The sequence below is a fragment of the Podarcis bocagei genome (genome assembly GCF_964188305.1).
Source record: "Podarcis bocagei genome assembly, chromosome: 1".
In the NCBI taxonomy this organism is placed as follows: domain Eukaryota; kingdom Metazoa; phylum Chordata; class Lepidosauria; order Squamata; family Lacertidae; genus Podarcis; species Podarcis bocagei.
This window is the reverse complement of record NC_138125.1, coordinates 42924626-42945829: the sequence shown is the minus strand read 5'-3', so window position 1 is coordinate 42945829 and position 21204 is coordinate 42924626. Positions and strand designations below refer to the sequence as shown.

Sequence of the window (21204 nt, the reverse complement as noted above, 5' to 3'; positions counted from 1 at the left end):
GGGAGACAAAACAATCCCACTCATGAGCATATGCTCCTAAATGAAAGGCTCCACAAATACCTTCTGTGAATTTTCTGGCTTATAAGCATCTATTAAATACAACTCCCTTCCAAAGTGCAATTTCAGCACTAGGGAAATTTCTTTTTCTGAGAACTGAATGAGCAGAAGCTATGCTTCATATGAATTCTCTAGCCCCTGCTGTCTGGCTTGTATTAACTTTTTCATTACTAGTGCATTTCAAACCTTTTTCATAACAATGCTGTCTGCATCTGGAGGGAGGAGACTGGGGTTTTTAACCAGCTCTGCAGCTACCAGCCATCATTATGTGCTATCCTGGAAGCTGTTTTGACTTATTTTGCCAACACAGGAGATTCATTAGGGATTCTAATGGGGAAAATTCCAGCTGGCTGCATGTTTCTGATAGTAAATCTAAGGCAAGCTTGCATGTTATTTTTTCATTTGTTTCTTAATATGTAGTACGGTCAGATGTTGATCGTATATGGCAGGTGGAGGGAAGCATTGAAAAGTTCATTTTTTAGTCTTGCAGCTGACATTTGAAAGCAGCACCCAATACATTCCATTCCAAATAAATGAAATTCCAAGTTTAGAATGGTATTGCCTGACTGCAAATATGTATAGTTTGTTTTTGTACAATTGAGTTTTAGGTTTCCTGATAATGTTTAGCAGAACTGGAGGTGACACGATGCAGATGGGGATAATGGACTGGTGGAGAGAAAGGCCCAGAGAAGTATGAACAATGGAATGAATTCCACCTGCATGACCCATGAAAGCCCTGCTCCAGTTTCTGTACTCCAGTTAAGGCATTACACACATATTACCAAGCTATCTTCTAAAACTAATGAGGATTAGATATTTAATTGTTAACGAAAAATAAAACTAAGATTGTCAGGATGTCAGCCTCTCTTCCAGACTTCACACAATGAATCAGTTCAATATGCAGGTTGCATGTGGCCTCAACAGAGTTGGTACACTAGGTTTTTAATTTATTGTCTATATGTGCATCTTACTCATATTTGTAGACTGCTACAGCTGACTGAGTACAGCCAATTCCCTCTTTCTCAGCCCTCTCTTTTTTGTAAAAAGAAAAATACAAAGTCCTGGCTTCTGAGTTAGTAGCAGCACATTTTGCAGTGTGTTTGAATGGTTACTATATGGGCCTATAGATCTGAGCTTCTTTCTTCCAGATTAAAGGGGGGGAAAGCATTTTTTAATTTTTTTTATTTCAACATATGGGCGTGTGATGGGGAAAGCTTTGTTCATGTTGATTCCTACCCACATGCAGAATTTGAGTTCTGGAACATGAACTGGAGTGATTTCTCACATGCGAGTGGAAATGGAATGTGGTAGCTTGGCCAGACAAGGAAGGTTGTGAAGATGAGCAATATGGAAAATGATGAGAATTATGTCGTAAATCAGCATGACTGGAATCCAAGGTGGTTCAGGTTGTGACAGCAAAAGCTGCACAAAGAGAGAGGAAGAAGAACATGTTAACCAGCAAAAGCAGGAGAGCATGGTGAGTACTAGATAATAATAGTGTAGTATAGTGGTTAAAGTGTTGATGTAGGACCTGAGGACCAAGGTTCAATTCCCCACTTACTCATACATTCCATGGGTGCCAGGATGCTGTCAGCAGCTCCTGGCTCGTTGCCCAGGAAAGTATAAAGACAAGGAAAAGTTTCTTAACATCTTTTTTTATTTCATTTTTTACAGAGAGAGGCTATGGAACCCAGACTCTTGGATAATGGTGTTGTCCCAAGTGAATCTCCACCCTCATCTCTCCCACTTCCTCATTCACCACTTCTACGGGTACTGCTAAGTGCCCTCTGGCTTCGAGCTCTTTGCTTTCCTACTTTTAAAGCTTGACGATTTCTGGGAGATGGAGGGTCTGGAATGCTTTCTAATGACAATGTGTCAGCTGGGTGTTGTTCCAGCTCTCCCATGATTTCCCAGCTTTCCCCCTCATTTACCTCTAAGCTGCCACCTCCCTCAACCCCCTGTTGTAAATCTACACTGTCTTCCTCTTCCTCCTCCCTGGAAGGGTCAGGAGGGGGAGGCAGCCTCCACCATTCCTCCTCTGCCCAGTCCCTGACAATGGGTGGCCTTCGGCCAATGACTGTCTCTCAGCCTAACCTACCTCACAGGGTGCTTGTGAGGATGAGAGAGAGAGAAACATGTGCGCAGCCTTGAATTCACTGGAGGGAAGGTGAGATAATAACAATAATACTGGAATTGGAAAATGGTGACTGTACATGGAGGAAATCCAAAAATGAGCAGTAACCCCAAGTCATGCCAGAGCAGTTGAAATCAAGGAGGAATGAAGATACTACAGACCAATTCTTCCATCTGAAATCATTCCCCAAGAAGCAGGACAGGGAAAGCAAGATAGTTGAGCTGTATGTGCTACTGAACTGGAAGCTGAATCTTGGGTGTGACAGTAGACGTTCAGGATCGCTTTACATTAGGTTCAAAGTGGCTGACCATCAATAATGGGCACTGTGTTTCCTGGGACCATCACATACCAAAGCATTTCCATGATCATTTCAGTTAGAGGCTATAAAAAACCAAAAAGAAGTGCAGACATGGCACTAGTTAATGCCCAAGGCAATGCAGAATTAGCGTAAACCTTTAGCTGCAGACAGGCAGCAAGATTAATTGCACGTGTTTCAACCACCTGAGACAGGAGGCGACTGTATATACTCCATAAAAGGCTACTTCACATTTTTAACAAGCTGTTGAATTGCTACTGACCAGAGACCAAAAGAAGGCTCTGAATGCTGCCAGTTTCACAAAACAACTTCTGCTAGAATAATCAGACTGCAGACGATTCATTGAAAAGGGTTGTTTTCAAATTCAAAAATGTCGGCCCAAATAAGGGCAGGACAGGTTAAATAAAACATTTGCTGCCCCAGATGAAAGATGACAAAGTGGTCAGCGACTGCCTTGAAGGAAATTTTTTACTACTTCAGTAGTTTCCGCTAAGTGAAACGACACGCGCTTGCAATAGGAGTCACCCCTTTGGTTCTTTCCAATAGGTGTGTCGAAAAGGACTTGAGCCCGATATAATCACATAACCAGTGCTAATTTTAGATCTGTTTTCACATCTTTAGTGTGTTTTCGCTTAGCAGGTCACATATCCTGGTTTTACAAATATGGTGTCTAAAAATATACCAGTACCATTTCACTTCCTCCATTCAAAACATTCTTGAAAAGTCAAAGTTTGAGGGTAGGCTGTACCAAAATCTGGGCAAATAGGATTGTGTAGCCAAATAGTGTTACTGGAGCTCTCCTAGACCCCCATCTGTACTATATATACCACTTTAAATAGTCATGGCTTCCCTATAAGCAGTGCTTTGGGGGTGGAATGCAGGGGTACACATACCCCTAAACATTTTATTAATTTTTGTACTTTTGTCCATTTACTGTTATTTTTCCTGATTTGAACTACAAAATAGTGATTTTCTTGACTCAAAGTGAAAGTACCCCTAAACATTTTTTTAGAGGAAAAAAAGCACTGCCTATAAGAATCCTGGGAACTGTAGTTTGTTAACTGTTCTGAGAGTTGTAAGGAGACCCCTAATCCCTCTCGCACAGCTACATTCCCAGAGTTACCTGGGAAGAGGGCTTGTTGGTTCAATCACTCTGAAATGCGTCATAGGAAGTGATGAAAGAAAGAAAAAGAAAGAAAGAAGAAGAGGAGTTTGGATTTGATATCCTGCTTTATCACTACCCAAAGGAGTCTCAAAGCGGGTAACATTCTCCTTTCCCTTCCTCCCCCACAACAAACACTCTGTGAGGTGAGTGGGGCTGAGAGACTTCAGAGAAGTGTGACTGGCCCAAGGTCACCCAGCAGCTGCATGTGGCGGAGCGGGGAAGCGAACCCCGTTCACCAGATTACGAGTCCACTGCTCTTAAACACCATTAAGCTATTTTAAATCAGGTTACTTTGTGGAATATATTTGCAACCCTTTACCCAAAATGGGACCTAGAACTAAGGGGAAAGGAAGTTCATACATTTATTTTATATTTACATCTTGCCTTTCTTCCACCAGGAAGCCAAATATGGCATCCATGTGGCTTTAAAGTAGTCACCTATCCAGGCACAAACCAAACACAGAGCTGCTTAACGCTAGTTTCACGTACCTTCAGGTCACACCCTGAGCATTCTTGAGTGTCCCACCACTTTCTGTGGAACCCACAGAACAGAGCCCTGACAAACAGTTTCTAGGAATCATATCCTGACAGGGAAATTCTGTAATGAAGTGGTTTTCATATTTACTGCTGTGCATATTTTTATGCACTCATATTCAGGATTATGAAAACACTTTGTGGTTCGTCCTACCCATTTATCTGAGATATTTATTGACCGCATGGGCTAATAATTCATAGGAAAGCTGTATTGCTTTATTAAGAATGGAGAACAGCTGTCTGAAACAAAATGTGTATTTATGTTGTTCCATGAAGTAATTGCGGAACGCTTCAGAAAGAAGTGTCTACAGCCTGGGTCTGTCTGTTTTCGCAAGGGACTTAAATTGGAGAGACCAAAACACATAATGGAAAATGTCAAGTTTGATTCTGTCTACCTCATTGTTTTGATGGACTTGTATTACGCACCTGTTGCATATGGAGAGCTCAAGTAGCGCCATGAGAATACTTTGGATCAAAAATAAATAAACCTCTCATTTCAAGGAAATGTTGTCCCAATTCCTTGTGTCCTCCTGATCATGTTATTCCATGACCCAAACTGATACTTTGTTTCCAGGGTTTGCCCTACTGTTTTGCATTACTGTTTTTAATGTATTATTATTATATATTCAAGTAAGCAAAAATGAAACCTCAAAAGAGTTACAAAAGGGAGCATTTTAGTCCTCTGTGAGAGCTCCTGGGTTAAAATGAAACCATATATTAATTTGTGAGATTGAAGTTGGATTTATTCAGATGCAATAATTTTGGTATCCCTCACTTCTTTTCTCTCATGTACTATAATATAAAACGTTTTCATTGAGGTGACTTCCTGATACTTTATTTAGAATAACTATGCTCAGGAAGTATGGTATGGGTCTTCAGTAGTCTTTTAAAAACATACATGTTTACTCTGCTTTCCTCAGAAACCTTTATGGCCACACTTGATTGAGGCCTGCCTGGTGTTGCCTCTGAAGCCTTGACTACAGGATTCAAGCTATACATCATATTGATTTATTACTACACAGTGGTGCCATCAGGACAGGACTGTGGGGCAAATGTCCAACCCCCACCCTCCGCTTTAGTTGAATGAAGAGGAGTTCCTCTCCAGGCAGCTGTGCTGGCCTGCCACAGTTTGAAATAAGTGAAGAAAGACACAAAATGATGTAAGAACCAATAGGGCCTTTGGGGATAGAGAATATCCTTCCCACTGCAGTGTTGACGGTGGTAGGCTGAGATTAATTTATGGTCTAGAAATTTTTATACAGAGCATTGTTTTCTTGTATGTAAGAACCTGCCATGGCACTGCATGTGGGCTATAAAGGCATATATATACATAAATACACAAACAAGAGTTCCAGTATGATTCCCCAGTATAAGGAGGCAGTGGCGTAGCGTGGGTTGTCAGCACCCGGGGCAAGGCAAGCAATTTGCGCCCCCTAACCCGTGGATTTGCGCCCCCTAACCCGTGGATTTGCGCCCCCTAACCCTAACCCCCAGATGTTGCGCCCGGTGCGGCCAGCCCCCCCTGCACCCCCCACGCTACGCCACTGTAAGGAGGGTTACATTCCAGGGAAAGCACGTAAGTCTAATAGCACCTTGGACAAGGAGTAATATGTTTAGTTGGCAACATTTCCTTGCAGGAAGAAAGGCAAGATGGGGAATCTCACCAATGGCTGTGCCCAGCTGTGCTGAAATTCACTATCTGCAGCACTGAATTATCTGTACGGAATTGTTATTTTTTATTCTGCTTATCCAGGGAAGGTATGAATATCCCATGTGGCTTCAAAATGTATCTTATCCAAAAGATGAGCTAGTGCCGCCTGATTTTCCAGCCCTTCTGGTGAAAATATTGCAGAACTGAAAAATAGATTTAAGTGGCTGCCTTGAAAACACACATGACATCATTCTTCAAAGCAGTTTGCAATTTTCAAACCCCTGTGGAATCTTTCGTGGCTTTCATTATTTTCATCAGTGGATAGCAGGGACCTTATTCCTCCACCTCATTAGCTTGTGTTGGAAGTCCTCAAAAGCCATTACTCCATTACTCCAGTGCAAGGGAAATAACAAATTCCTGGCAACTCAGGATTCCAGTTTGAAGACTGGGGAACTGTGGCATCCCAGTGAAAGTTGCACTTGTTGGGGAATATTACATGGGTTGAACTCAACAGGAAACCACCACAGTGTCAAACTGTCTCTCTCAGCCTAACCTACCTCACAGGGTTGCTCTGGGGATTAAATGAGGAAGGGAGAACCACCTTGAGCTCATTAGAGAAAAAAGTGGGGTATAAATGCAATGAAATAAAAAATTAAAAATATTATATATGACTGCTCATACACAATTTCCATTGTGTTGAAAACAGTCAAGTACAGTGGTACCTCCGGTTACGAACTTAATTCGTTCCGGAGGTCCGTTCTTAACCCGAAACCGTTCTTAACCTGAGGTGCGCTTTCGCTAATGGGGCCGCCAGCTCGTGACTTCTGCTCACATCCCAGGGCAAAGTTCGGAGCCAGGGGCATCTACTTCCAGGTTAGCAGAGCTCGTTACCCGAAGCGTTCATAAGGAGGACGGTACGTAACCCGAGGTTCCACTGTAGCTGGTTGTTTTATTTTAAAAGCTTATTTTCCTTCCCTAAACATGACTAGGATGAAAACAAAATATTTGACTTTGTTTTCTGTTACTGGACAGAGGCATCTTCCAGTGAAATGGCCAAGGTGAAACCACAGTAACCACTGACAGCAAGGTAGAAATTTTACTCTCACATTTGGCAAAGAGTAAATAGTGTATTTGGAACCTTAAAAAGAAAAACATAGGCTGAATTATAGGTTCATTCTACGGTGCCTTACACAGATTGAGATAAAGCTGACCATCCTTTACCCCTTGTTTGCTTGCTTTTACTTTCTATTATGCAAGTACAAAAGGAGACTCCTGCCAACCTAGCAGTTCGAAAGCACGTCAAAGTGCAAGTAGATAAATAGTTACCACTCCGGCGGCTTAGTCATGCTGGCCACATGACCCGGAAGCTGTACGCCGGCTCCCTTGGCCAGTAAAGTGAGATGAGCGCTGCAACCCCAGAGTCGGTCACGACTGGACCTAATGGTCAGGGGTCCCTTTACTTTTACCTTTACAAAAGGAGAACAAGCATGTGAGCACAGATTAAACAAGATATGAAAGGCACACATTAATGACAAATGCAAAGCTAATTTATCTGTCCGTATGTAATTGCAGTGGTATAATTTTCTTTAAAAACAAACAAACCACAAATTCATCCCTCATATCCAAAAGTCCTAGCACTCTTTCTACAAAGCAAATAACTATGAACCAGCTCCTCAAAGTTTCTTTATAAAATCTTGAGCTTAATAAAGTTGTTGATTTAATTAATTCTTGCTGCTATTTTTCTTCCTCCTCTGATAGATGACTTTCATCTCTACCTTGCATCCCCTTCACCTCCACCTAACCTCAGTTTTCCCTTCAGCTATGCCTCCCTGCCAGCTTGAGAGAAAAATGGGCTTTTAGTAAGTGTGTGTGTGTGTGTGTGTGTGTGTGTGTGTGTGTGTGTGTGAGAGAGAGAGAGAGAGAGAGAGAGAGAGAGAGAGAGAGAGAGAGTATAGATATATGCACACGTATTTTCAGTAACATTGACATCCAGCTTTTAACCTCTGTGCAAGGCCTTTTTCTGTTATTCAGTTCTACATCTCCGACTTCCTGATTTATTTGCCTACGTGGATTTCTCAACATAGTATACAGGAGAACAACCTTCTGTATCTTTCCAAAATTCCATCATTTGCCCACCCAGTTCAGTTACAGTGTGTCGTCAGTATTTATATGAGCTGCTGTTCAATGCAAATTCCTGGTAAACTTTGCCACACAGCCAATGTTAAATCAAAAGATTAATTTGTGATTACTTCCAGATAGAAAAGGGGTTTCTTTCTTTTTCCACTCACCACCACCGGCTTTTTTATTTTTATTTATTTTTATTTTTTTACTCACCGAGCAGCTGAAGGAAGGAAAACAGAGTCAAAGATGGGGTCGGATCCAAATTTCCCAACAGCAGCACTGGGGTCAGGCCAAGTCCAGATGAGAGGTTGGCCAGTGCTTTGTAGAATAGATCAGGATGTTAGCTTAGTGATTGACAAGGCTGACTATTTTGCAAGATTTTAATTATTCCATCATCTCTTTGTCAGCTCTCAACCATTTCCTGCTGAATGAAGCTGTGGTCCTTTTCTCACCTGCTTCTTCTTGGTCTATGGCCATTATTTGTTCAAAAGCAGTAAGAAAGATGCAAGCTTTATTTCAAGTTTTTTTTATTCATGGCAGCAACTATTCATGAAATGTAATCTCTTTATTTTTAAAAGTTCTGTACTACCTTTCCAATCAAGCTGCTCAAGGAAACTTACAACAATACGAAGAGAGGCCAAGGTTGCAATCAAAATAAAAAAACTAAATGATGCCTATTTTGTATAATTACCTCAGAGCACTTAAGGCACGGTGGTTCCTCACATGAAGATGGTTCCACAGAGTTCACATGAATTCTGGAAACATTTTGTTCCTGCTGAATGAGAGAGAAAGATGCAGACAAGACAAATATATCACTGATTAAAGGGCTACTTTACTGTCAGGTCTAGGCTCTTGTTTGTGACAGGCTGCTACAGAGCCTGGATCTGACACAGGTGATGTCGATGGGGCCAGATGCAGGAGGTGTGGCCATGAGTATGCTGCAGGTCAGGATGGCTGGAGGTCAAATACCAGTGAGGGGAGGAAAACCAGTGTCTGCATTGTTACATGATGCAACAAGATGCTCAGACTACTGAGAGAGACTAGAAGAAAAAGTTTTACAGGACCTGGCAGCTCTCTGTTGCTTTAGGAGGTGAACTGGCCAACTTTAGGATGTGAACCTACTTTCAGACCTGCACTGCAGCCAAAGGGCACCCTTGATTTATAGAACCCAGCCTGACCAATAGGTTGAAAATCTGGAATGTTCAAGAGACAAGGCAGCAAAGGATGGCCACCAGCCCATTGGTGCATAATAACAGTATCCTACCCTGTGTTCAAGTGCTAGGGTGGGAAATAAAATAATAATTGCTTACATATTAGACATATTGAAAGTAATGCTTATAAAAAAGAAACTTGGTAAAGTTATGGGATAGATCTGAGAAAAGCAGATATAACGATTAAGCCAGCCACCTCCATTTTGATTTGAAAATTCCTTAGCAGTAAGAAGAAACTGTTAACCACTGTATAGACATTGGTGGACTCCACATTTAAGAATGTACTTTTTTGCCAAATGTAATTTAACATCAAACTTCCAGTTCAGGAAGTTATTTGTCAAATCTGAAATAAAACTGGCAGTGCCTAATCTTTCCTGGTGTACACCACTGTGAATGCCAATGACTTTGCTACCTTGTAATGTTAACTGACAACACTTTGAAGTTCTAACTCAAGTATAGCCAGAATACACAAAATATGGTTAAACTGACAATACTAATAGAACCGACCATATTTAATGAAATGTAAAGACTTCTGACTGTATTATTTTCAACACAATACAGGGGAATCAAACAAAGTTTGTTTTCTTCTGGGATAGAAGTTGGCTGAAAACATTTTAGGTACGAGTCTGTCCATTTTTATATTCTGCATGTGATTCTGGCTGTATTCTCCTGTTCAGTTTTCATCACAGCAAATTGCTATTTCTCCTTTCCTGTAGGTATGGCGTTATTCAATATTACCTTCAATTCTGAGCCTCTGTCTTTTCCTTCCAATCCTATGCAAGCCACGCATGGCTGTGGCTGCCATAGCTCTCCATAATCAAATGCCTATGACAGCCATGTCAATCCTTAGGTTGGCACTTTTCCTAGATAACAGAGGATCTGTGAACCCCCTTCTCATTGGACCAGCAAAGTTGCAGTCATGAAGAGTGCGTTCCTGTAAACAATAGCCCTTGAGAGTATGGCAGAGATGGCATGAATGTCCAAGATTTAGCTCCTCAGATACCAGCGAAGGCCTATGCCCAAGAAATGTACTACTTTTGCTCCTTATGAATGAAACCTTCATGAAAATACTGTGACCAGAATAATGATGGATCTGCAGTATTTTCATTTGTGTGCCTAGAGGGTAGGGGTTGGTGGCTGTGGTTTGGGGCACATCTGTTTTGTGCCACAGTACTGGGTCAAAGTACTACCCATAACAACAATCATTAGCTCTAGACAAAATTTCATCACAATAACCAGGTTCACCAAAGCTCAGGCAAACATATAGTTCCTCTCCCATGTTCCTGCAAACAGTGATTCTTCTTATTAAAAAAAAACACGAGGTGCTGATATTCACATATTGATAAAAATGCACAAAAGGGCAGTCCTGGGCAAAAAAAAAAAAAGGTTATGGTACTTTGTATTGGTGAGTACCATCACAAAAAGCACTGCCCACAAGAATAGAATTTTGGAATGCTAGGCTTTAAATAAATAAAGCTGTGAAGGGGCTATCCCCATGAGCATGCTCATAACTCTGACATTTACTAGCTAGAGAAACATGAGTGTACATAGGGAGCATCTATAGCCATAGAATATGTCTCAATTTGTGCATAACCCACCATTAGTGTGGAAAGGAAATCCCTGCACTCACTCTCTAATAACAGAGACATGTGATCAAAGCTGCAGACCATCAGCTACAATTTTGTGCTTAAAAATCTTGGGTCAAACAGCAATTATATCATACTAGTCACCCAAAAGTAATATTTACATGCACGAGACAAATATTAACGAGAGCTGCTCTGAATGTTTGAGTAGGGTTGCCATATTTCAAAAAGTACAAAATCAGGACAGCCTGGAAGCTGTTGAGCTTTTTTCCCCCCTTGGACATAAATTCTGCTTTTGAAATCCCGATAATGTCCAGAGAAATCTGGACATATGGCAGCCCTATGTTTGAGGGCATCAGTTTTTTATTAAAATTTTCACTGGCAAAGGATTGTGAATCTTAATCAGATCAGTTACAGACAGGTAGCCGTGTTGGTCTGCCATAGTAAAAAAAAAAAAAATTCCTTCCTGTAGCACCTTAAAGACCAACTAAGTTAGTTCTTGGTATAAGCTTTCGTGTGCATGCACACTTCTTCAGATACACACTTCTTCGTGCATGCACATGAAAGCTTATACCAAGAACTAACTTAGTTGATCTTTAAGGTGCTACAGGAAGGAATTTTTTTTTATTTAATCAGATCAGTATCTAAATGCCATTAATGTTTAGCCTTAGTTTTAACATCCTCAGATAAGATATGCAAGCCAAATACAAACACTATAGAATGCTAGCGCTGATTCAGGTAGTCTTTTCGCCAGCTGGATTGCACACAGAAAACACTGACACAGCCCCCTCTGTGGACAGGATTTGATGCAGTTCTAGCTTGTCCTACTCATCAAAGTCTTTGGAACCAACTCTTTTACAGTTCAAACATTTACTATAATGGAAGCAAGCATACCTTCTATATTGATTTTTAATATGTTGACATATCACACATATGCATAAATAAAAAACAAGGTAAACATAATTGCAGAACTGAAGAACTTTTAGCCACATTAGGTAAAGGTAAAGGTAAAGGGACCCCTGACCATTAGGTCCAGTTGTGGCCGACTCTGGGGTTGCAGCGCTCATCTTGCTTTATTGGCCGAGGGAGCCGGTGTACAGCTTCCGGGTCATGTGGCCAGCATGACTGAGCCGCTTCTGGAGAACCAGAGCAGTGCATGGAAACACCATTTACCTTCCCACTGGAGCGGTACCTATTTATCTACTTGCACTTTGATGTGCTTTCGAACTGCTAGGTTGGCAGGAGCAGGAACTGAGCAACGGGAGCTCACCCCGTCGCAGGGATTCGAACCGCCAACCTTCTGATCGGCAAGTCCTAGGCTCTGTGGTTTAACCCACAGCGCCACATTAGAGGCATGGCCTATTCAAATGTAACAGTGTTTGAGGGCAACAATGATTTTTATTCCCTGCTGCCAATAAGTATCTTCAGAATTTTGTCCAACAATGCATATAGGAAATGACCTATGAAGTCGAAACTTTTGCTGTCCAGAAAAACTGAGTCCTCTTCTGCTCACTGTGACAGATTTGCTACTTTGCAGACAAAGTCGATCATACTTGGCTGTATTGCGGCAGAGGAATATATGTTTTATCACAGAGCCAAATTTGACATACAAGAGTCCTGTTTACCCTCCTTATTGGGCTCCATTTCAATCCCTGTCATTTACAGTATGAAGGGAGAGTTTGAGGGCATGCATGCAGAAACAGTTCCAAGTTGGACCGCCACTCATCTTGGCTGGTAAAAGCCACCTGGGAGAAGTAGTGTTCTTTGCAGACTATAAATATTTAGTCCTTCAGTAATGGAAGAGTTCCCACAGGCTTCAAACCAGCGCTTTTGGCCCAGTCGGGTTCCAGTTCAGGCCCCATCAGCTTAAAGCAAAACAAAAAATTCAGAGGCAAAGACTTGGATAGTGAGACCATTAAGAAGCAGCGATGTTCTTTCACGAGACGTTGCAAACCAAGCAAGAGCTGGCCTACGTAAGAAGGTGGTGAACTCTCCTTCATTGGAGGTTTTTAAAAACAGAAACTGGGTGGTCATCTGTCAGGGGTTTTTTAACTGTGATTCTTGCACTGTTGGAGGTTAAACTAGATGATCTTTGGGTCCGTTCCAACCCTATAGTTCTATTATTTTATGATTCTAAGTTTACCTGATACAAAAGATAGGCTTTATAAATACTGGATTTATGCTCCATTCAAAATATCAGTCTTTCTTTCTTACTATAACCTGGTTCTGTCCTCGCTAGCATTATAAAACCACTTGTCTGATCAATAACAAACACTGAAGAAAGAGCCTATCTATTTCCCATTATCAGACTGGTTAGTTGCAATCAGGTTATATGATATACCGGTACATATGTAGACTCTGGGGGCAATTGAGAGAATGACTTTCCACATGTGCCTGTAAACCAGTGGTAGCTGGAATCAGTTCAGTTTGGATAGTGCATTGTTACCTGTGCCCATTATCAGCTGTAAATGGTCTTCTGCCTCTGGGTCCAGATGTGAATGCAAATCTGCATCAAATTACCACAGGTAATTTGCATGCACTACTGTATGTAGTACTCCTTGAAAGGATATCCCTGGAATGAGCCTTTAGTCATGGACTACGGTGATAGATAATAAGCCACGTTGCCTAACATGAGCAGTATGTGTTACATGGAGAATGCACTGTGTTAGTTTCTAAAGTGAAACAAATACATTAATTTTCATTAATGGGCTCAATAAAAAAAGTATTAAAAATGCTGCTGCTAATTTCCCAAGTATTACTTCTTGTGACAGTCTCTTCAAGTTCTACAAAGAGCCGTGGCATATACAAGCTGTACTTGGCATGATCTGGAGGAAGGCAAGTTATATAACCGGGCTACTTTTCCAAGCACTTACCAACTGCGAATCTAATTTGTCTCAAACAGAGTCACACAGCCAGACTTTAATCCTGGAAATAACATTCAGGTGTGTGGCTTTTACAGGATTAAAAAGGATCTTGATTAAACACCACTATGAAATATTTTGATGTATATTTTTCTCAACTGACAAATGTGGTTAATGGAATGGAAAGGATCCTTCCAGGTGTGTGTGTCTGGTATATGCACTTTCAAGCAACAAACCTCTCCCCCTAAAATAATTAAGGCCAAAGGTAACACAGACGTATAACAGGGATGTAAACTTCATTGCACAGCACCATTATCCATGGCAATGATTAAACAGAACCAGTGTGGTGTAGTGGTTAGAGTGTTGGACTAGGACTTAGGAGTGGGGGATATGAAAGACTGCCTAAGATCCTGGACAGACAATGCCAGTCTCAGTAGACAATACTGGGCAAAATAAATGAACACTTTGACCTGAAATACTGCCATTTCCCATGTTCCTCTAAGTTTGGGACTGACCATAGAGTGGCTAGCCCTTGGAAAGGAAACTTGGGAAGCAAACTAATTCTAGGTATTGGCAGGGAAGATGCTTCAGCATGGGAGCAGGGAGCCCCACTGTCTATCCCACACGAGGCAGTGATGGCCACCAACTTGGATAGCTTTAAAGAGAGTTAGACAAGTTCATGGAAGATAAGGCTATCAATGGATACTATTCCTGATGGCTATGTTCTTCTGTCACGGTCCAGTTTACGGACGAGCGAAGTCCCAGCCCGGGGGCAAGATAGCGGGGTGGGAGCAAGAATAGGAGTCCGGAAGCTAGGAGTCAGGCAGCCAAGGGTCCGAGGGTCAGGAAGCAAGGAGTTAAGAAGCCAAATGCAGCAAGGCAGGAAGCGTGTTGCTGTGGCAAAGGGTCGAAGGGAAATGCTGACCTTATATCCCTTCCACCTTATATCTTGCCACCAGGTGCAGTGAGTTACCAAGCAGCCTCACCTGTGCCACCGTGCCTTGCCTCTCCAGAACAAATTTAGGAAGGCCCCAGTCCTGCGACGCCGTACTGGTCACAGGGCCTGGCTCCTGCACGCACTCCTGAAATCTTCCTCCACTATCAGAGGCAATATGATTCTGAACACCAGTTGCTGGAAACCACAGGAGGGGAGAGTTTCCCATAGGCATCTAGTTGGCCACTATGTGAATAGGATGCTGGACCAGATAGGCAACCAGCCTGATCTATCAGGCTAGTCTCACATTCTTATATCCAGGCATAGGCACACCTGGCCCTCCGGATGTTTTTGGGACTACAATTCCCATCATCCCTGAGCACTGCTCCTGTTAGCTAGGGATGATGGGAGTTGTAGTCCCAAAACATCTGGAGGGCCGACTTTGCCTATGCCTGCTTATATCCATCTGTTTGTTCTCTACCCACCAAACTATGGGGCAATTGGACACCACAAGCTTCTAAACAATTCCATTCACTATGCAAAACAAAAACTGATGTTTCGTCAAGATATCAAGTGGAATCTAAATCCACAATACTTATTGTTGGCATGGTGCATGGCATTTTAAAAAAATGTTTCATTAGAGTAGGCAAAAACAAAAGGGCTGGGGAACAGGTTGATTCCCATTTGATTCTCAACGCATGGTAACTATAGAAGTCAATGCATGCTGGGGAAAAACTATTGGTCTGCATCCATTGCTTTTCACTGTTCCTAAGAAAGATCTCTCAGATGGTTCAGATTCCTCCTAACATATCAGGACATGGAGGCAAAGTGTGCATGTATATAATTCCAGGTCAGAGAAATACCCATCCTATTGCAGGAAACCCCTGGAGTGCTCATTGTGCCTTTGTGTATTCTGAGCACATATACATATTGTATCCTCGTGTGAGATTCTGTAAAGGATGGACTGCAGAGAGACAGCACAATAACCACCATAACAACGTCTGGGGGTCGTCCCCCCCAAGCAAGGAAGCCCCTTAAAATAGGAAAGGCAAAAGTAACCAAACTGATCTCTGACACTGCAACAGACTCCATGATAAAGCCCAGCTAAGCCCCGCTTCAAATTAAGTCCTTTCCTTTTATTCACATTATGTTCACATACATCTCTGCATTCTTCCTATGAAAAACAATTGAAGGAGAAACATTCCAGTGCCCTTCCCTCAATAGTTTAACCAAATGTCATAACAAGTTTCAACATCGCTCCATGACCCATCACTGTTTTACCGCAGGCCAATAGCAAGCTAACCGCCCATTAAGTTCAGCACTTAAGAAATGCCTTTGCATCTCTTATTCCAAGGCTGGTTAATCAAGAGCCTATGAAAAACAGACCTGCTGTCTAATTAACACATTATAAAACTAACTCTCAACCAAAAGCTCATGAAAGAGAAGTGAGCTGATCTGTTCCTTTGATTGCTTGCCAATGCCTTTCTTTGCTCTCGATTTAAAATTAAAAACTTGATCTAAGTCCCAGGGTAAACTTCAAAAATATGCAGCCATTGATAACATTCTCTGCTTCTAAATTACCTTTTTATTTTTATTTTTAAAATAATTTTTTATTGCTTTTTTTCCAAGGTCAGAAAACATCGTCAACAACACAACAAAAGCGATTTTACAGAAAAAAGAAGAAATTATAAAAGAAAATTCACTTTTCCAGATCTATTTTCATATTCAGCTGGACTTCCCCAGATCTTCCACCCCCTGCTTTCTTTACAATAGAAATAAACAGCAAATTGATACCTTATTTTATGTGTTTTTGTGCTTTCATTTAGTTATATAATCTGTAATTTATACTTTTCAAAGTCATACCTTAATATCCATCATTTATAAATCTCAATGCTGAAGCATGTTTTTCCCAAGAACTTAGCAAATTCTCAACATTCATATAACTTATAATGTTTTTGTAGATAGTCCTTAAATTTTTTCCAATCCTCTTCCACTGCCTCTTCTCCCAGATCTCGGATTCTGCCGGTCATTTCGGCTAATTCCATGTAGTCCATCAGCTGCGAATGCCACTCTTCCAGCGTGGGTAACTCCTGTGCCTTCCAATGTTTGGCTATAAGGATTCTTGCTGCTGTAGTTGCATATAAAAAGAAAGTTCTATCTTTCTTTGACACTCTCTGGCCCACAATGCCCAGGAGGAAGGCCTCTGGTTTCTTATGAAAGGTGTACTTAAACACCTTTTTCAACTCATTATAAATCATTTCCCAAAAAGCCTTCACCCTCGGGCATGTCCACCAGAGGTGAAAGAATGTTCCTTCAGCCTCCTTACATTTCCAGCATTTATTGTCAGACAAATGGTATATCTTTGCAAGTTTGACTGGGGTCATGTACCACCTGTATACCATTTTCATAATGTTTTCTTTTAAGGCACTACATGCCGTGAATTTCATACCGGTGGTCCATAACCTTTCCCAGTCTTCAAACATAATTTTATACCCAATGTCTTGTGCCCATTTTATCATAGCTGATTTAACTGTCTCATCTTGAGTATTCCATTTAAGCAACAAGTTATACATTCTTGAAAGCACTTTCGTCTTAGGTTCAAGTAGTTCTGTCTCTAGTTTTGATTTTTCCACCTGGAAACCAATTTTTTTATCCTTTTTAAACACCTCCAGAATTTGGGCATAATGAAACCAGTCTCGCACCTAAATTACCTTTTTAATTCAGGAAACAAACAACTGAAACTAAAGAATTTTCCTGGCATGACTGGCATTTTTAGTCCTGCACAAACTCCCCATTAGTTATCTTCTGCTTCCCCAACCATGCAGTTCAGTGCTACATGGGCAGGTAATTCCTGTGCCTGGAATGTTGTTAGACTCTTATTCCCATCACTCCCAGCTAGGGTGGCCAGTGGCCAAGGATGATTGGAGCTATAGTACAACAACATCTGGAGGGCCCTTCCCTATAGCTTTCACCAAGATGCTTCCAGTAACACTGAAACAACAGGAGAATGAGCAGGGGAAACACTCCAACTCAAACGTTGACTTCAAATGTACATAAAGTACCCACAAAAAGAATCGCTAGAATGGCTGCAGCTTAGAGCTACAACCATCTTCTCAAAAGGAGCAGCCATCAGCTCATGTATATTTAAAGCTTGCACTTCAAAAGAGGGTCATGTTAAGGGAAAATAATACTTGGTGCTGCACTATCACACATGGTAGTGCAGCGGTTAGACTAAGACCCAGGTGTCTTGGAGCAATAAGTGCCATCTCTGGGGGGCCTGGGGGGCCTCTGCACACATAAAATTTTCACTGTGGGTCCCCAAGCACGTCCGGGGCTGCAGCGGGCCCCAACAGAAGCCCTGCAGCAGAGGCGCAGTAGCCGTGGCAGCGTTGGAGAGTCAGCGGGGGCATGGCAGTGGGCAGCGGATCATGACATCACATTGCATGCATGTGATGGTGCGAGTTACATCATGGCGTCATGGCGTGCACACACACATGCGCCACTGAGCACCCAAAATCTGGGGCCCAAGTCATCACGTCTGAGTCCTATAGACACTTTGTGTGTCAGCTCCAGTAAATACAATACAACATTTTTGAGAAAACATGCATAAGATTGCTGTTCTTAACCAGTCTTCAGTTTGCCATTGTGCCATTTTGGCTTTAATTATTGTGACCTCAGCTCTAACCCTCAGCTTGGCACAAAACTCTGACCTGATTTATTGACTTAAGTATTATTTTGGCTTTAGCTATAAGTTAATTAAGATTCTGATATATTTTTGGCCTTTCTGCTATGTTGCACCCCAATTTTTTTACTCTGACATTGGCCACAGACCCAGATAACTGACAGAAGGGTCATTTCCCCTCACCCCCAACATAGCTATCTCAATAAAGAAATTGAACACCTAGAACTATAATCTAAGTAATCCAATCATTACACAACAAGTTTAGTTTAATGTTTTACTATGTTTTTTTATATAAGTTGGAAACTGCCAAGAGTGGCTGGGGCAACCCGGTCAGATGGGCAGGGTATAAATAAAATTGTTGTTGTTGTTGTTGTTGTTGTTGTTGTTGTTGTTGTTGTTGTTGTTGTTGTTGTGTTGTTGAATAGGATGCCCCTATTTTCATTGGAGAAATATTGGAGGATCTGCGTTCATACTGCCACTGAATGCACATCTGGTGGGAGACACAGATGGTGTGTGCTTCATCACTACCCCAAGGCACCTCATGCATTCTTTCAACGCACTAGGGGTTCTTATAATGTATAAATAATGTAAAAATATAATGTAACAAAACTGACAAACACACTCAAAGCATCTGACATCACATTACCACTGCCTGCTAATTAGTGTTGCATGCTGATGACACCCTCCACACTAGCCATGTGCAGAGGATCCATTCAACACTTGGCAGACAGATACCAACATCTGGGCTTCTTTGTGATAAACACCCCTGCAAAACCCATGTTGGGGCTAAAGGCTTTGTAATCCTTAAAACACACACACACACACACACACACACACACACACACACACACTCTACTTTTTTCTTTTAAAAATGTTTAGGGGTACTTTCATTTTGACTCAAGAAAAATCACCATTTTGTAGTTCAAATTGGGGGAAATAAATATAGTAAAAGGACAGAAGTACAAAGATTCACAAAATGTTTAGGGGTATGCATATCCCTCCCCCCCCCCAGAAAAAAGCAGTGTGTGTGTGTGTGTGTGTGTGTGTGTGTGTGTGTGTGTGTGTGTGTAATTGACAGTGGAATCATCAAATGGTAAAGAAAGAATTTCCAGATACAGAGGAAGGCACGGGATGTCTACCAGGATAGTGTACAATTAAGCTAGGGGGTGCAGGTGGCGCTGTGGTCTAAACCACTGAGCCTCTAGGGCTTGCCGATCAGAAGGTTGGCAGTTCAAATCCACACAACAGGATGAGCTCCCGTTGCTCTGTTCAAGCTTCTGCCAACCTAACAATTTGAAAGCATGCCAGTGCAAGTAGATAAATAGGTACCACTGCGGCGGGAAGGTAAACAGCATTTCAGTGCGCTCTGGCACTCATCACAGTGTCCTGTTGAGCCAGAAGATGTTTACTCATGCTGGCCACATGATGCGGAAAGATGTCTGTTGGACAAACCTGGCTCCGTTGACCTGAAAAGCGAGATGAGCACCCCATAGTCACCTTTAACTGGACTTAACCATCCATGGGTCCTTTATCTTTACCATTACCTAATGATTAAGCTATCTGAAAATGCAGGGCCAGTGATCACACAACACTAAGGAAGCCTAAAGTAGAAAAGGAACTCTGTTGTATGGAGCAGTTAGGGATAGTTGAACCAGTGGAAGAATCATCCAAGAGAGTCAGTTTAGTAAAGTACTTACCATGGCCTCATCTCCTAACAGAAATGCATGTGGATGCCAGAAACGTGTTTTCTATAATAATTAATAGTAAATCCAAATGAAGCAATTATCTGGATGCATTATTTTTAAAAGCTCTAGGGTTACTGTTGTAACTGGAAGTAAATCAGGATTAGAGGGGATAATGAAAGAATAAGATTAAAATGCTGCAAGTGCAAGGGGTTGATAATATAAATCCACCCAGAACTGCATAAATGTTAGAGTGAAAATAAGCAAGAAGACGTACTTTTAAAAGAATCCATTTCTGGTTTGCAATTTCAGTAGTGTAGTATGATTCATTCCTCAGTCAAAGATGAGAGCTCTTTTGAAAAAGGGGTTGGATTTTTTTATATAAAAAACAACAACCCCGAGATGTTCCCTACAAATTAGAATAGCAAAATGATACCTCAGTTCTGAAAACATAAAATAAACCTACTGTCAACAGCCATATAATTTCTTAAGATTACATGTGCGGAAGACTGAAAAACTAGAAGACCTGCTTTATTTCAGAGTTTTTCAAGTGACAGCTATTGAAATCCTAGTTAGAAAGGATCAAAATATTTATCCCATAGAAATTTCCAAAATAGAGTATTCTGTTCAATACAGGGATTTTATTATTTCTTTTTTGTTATTTAGATTCGTACATCCCGTACTCCTCCAAATAAGTATAATTCTCCTGAAGACTCTTGAATCTAACATAAAGAACGTCTGCCTTCCCCAAGTGATGCCCTCTAGATTATTTGGACAATGATTCACACCAGCCCTAACTGCTGGCTGATGGGAGTTCTGTAGTCCAGAACATCTTTCCCCTTATTTCCCCTTTTGCTTCATACTTGAAAGCCTTGTTTGCCTTTCTCAGCTAAGGAAATAGTTCAGAAAATTAGTTATTTTAAATTCATACTCGTTTGCTCGTGCCTTTTTCACGAGCAAACTGGGGATCACACGATATTGCTTAGATAACAGAACCACCTCTTATTGTTACTGCAATTTGTTTCGGTTACTTTTACTTCTGAGTTTTATCGGTTGTAACCGCCCTGGGACATGCTGGTGAATAGTAGGTAATAAATTTAGGATGATGGTGATAATAATAATAATATCCTTCAACACATTTTTACCACATGCTTACACAAGTGTTAAAGAACAGTAAAGGAATACATTTTCATGTGCATAGCACATCTAATCAGTATTAGTTATTGCAAGCATAGGGCATGGGGGTGATAGTTATTCAGAGCTAAATAATCAA

General features: G+C 41.4%; 1 long non-coding RNA gene across 1 annotated transcript in view; it reads right to left on the bottom strand.

The window, feature by feature from the left end:
- Positions 1-21204, bottom strand: part of LOC308596075 — a 74065-nt gene that overhangs the window by 23961 nt on the left and 28900 nt on the right. The window lies entirely within an intron of this gene.